The sequence below is a fragment of the Sminthopsis crassicaudata genome, chromosome 2 (genome assembly GCF_048593235.1).
Source record: "Sminthopsis crassicaudata isolate SCR6 chromosome 2, ASM4859323v1, whole genome shotgun sequence".
Classification (NCBI taxonomy): Eukaryota; Metazoa; Chordata; class Mammalia; order Dasyuromorphia; family Dasyuridae; genus Sminthopsis; species Sminthopsis crassicaudata.
The window spans coordinates 492584603-492586217 of NC_133618.1; positions in this window are offsets into that span (position 1 = coordinate 492584603).

Sequence of the window (1615 nt, forward strand, 5' to 3'; positions counted from 1 at the left end):
AACCACTGTAGTATCTGTGCAAAAAAAAAAAAAAAAAAAAAAAGGTCATGAATAATTGAACAAGACTGAAAAATATCCAAACAACACAAAAAGCTATTCCATGACAGTCTATGGCTTTGTTTCTGCTCTCTCTTCTTACCCACACTCAAATACTCAGCGTAGCATAGGAGAGACTAAGGCATCATTGGATTCAAAGCTTGACTCTCACATTGTTATCCCTATCCTCTTATGGCCACGGTCACATCATAATCTCTAGTTTTCTCCTATGTGAAATGCAATGATATTGCTAGTAGTGCCTGTTTCAGAGAATGGCAGTGTAGAATAATGGCTAGAATGCCAGGCTTAGAGTGAGGAAGATCTGACTTCAAGTCCTGCCTCTGTCACAGAGTAGCTGTGTGACCATTGGCAAGTCACTTAAACCCTAAGTGTCCCAGACAATTCCATAAACTAGTAAGGATTTGCTGATCTGCATTAGAAAAGAGAGTTTACATACTGGGAATTTCCCATTGCAAGGAAAAAATCCAAATCTGCTATTTAGGATCATTTCCAGGATCAAAAGAGACAACATATACAAAACCCTTTGTAAGGCTTAAAATTCTATATAATTTTTGGAGGGGTGGGGTAGGGAGTTACCATTTTTCATGACTGCCTGACTTTCATGACTTCATTTGGGGTTTTCTTTGCAGAGACACTGGAATAGTTTGCCATTTCCTTCTCCAGCTCATTTTACAAATGAGAGAACTGAGGTAAAGAGGGATTAAGCGACTTATACAGGGTCACACAGCTAGTAAATGTCAGACCCAAATTTGAACTCACAAACATGAGTGTTCCTAACTCCAGGCCTGGCACTCTGTCCATTGTGCCACCTACCCGCCAAAACTGAACATTTCTAATTTTCTAGAACTTTATTTAAACTTGAGATCCATAATCCCTGTTCCTTTGGTACCTAAGAGGTCACTTTAACTTTGCATAAGAATGTGAAAGATCTAGGCAGTATCTTTCTGTGATTCAAGTGACTTTGACCTGCCTTTCAGTGGTCAGGACCAAAAACAGTCCATGAAAACAGTCAGTGTCTAGGCCATTTCTAATCTGACATCCTTGAATTTGATGACATGTTGAATTTGATCACTTGATGTCTAAGCTTCTTATTGCCTGGAAACATGGAATAAATCTCTTTGGTTCCTTTCCTAAAATGGTCTTGGGGGAATGGGCTAGGGTCAAGCCTTACTTTCATTGGAACAGTATTGCTGAGTGAGTCTTTCATTAGTCAATGAAGTGTCCAAGTTCAAACTCACAATTAAGTAATAGAGGACCTATTTCCATGGTACTAGTCCTTTCTACCATATCTACACATAGAGATGGTAGGGATCATTAGTCTTGTTAAATGTGAATAAAGTGGTACTGGGCCAGACCCAAAATATATTATCTTGTAATAATAAAGTGGTCACTCACTCAGGCAACGGAGTCATAGGATTTAGTGGCTTTGGGGACACTCTAGAAGAGAGGATCAGCAAACTACAGCTGGAGGACCCAATTGCTGGCAACCTGCTTTTATACAACCCTGAGAGCTAAGAATGATTTTACATTTTTAAATAAAAAACATTCTTGGCTCTTG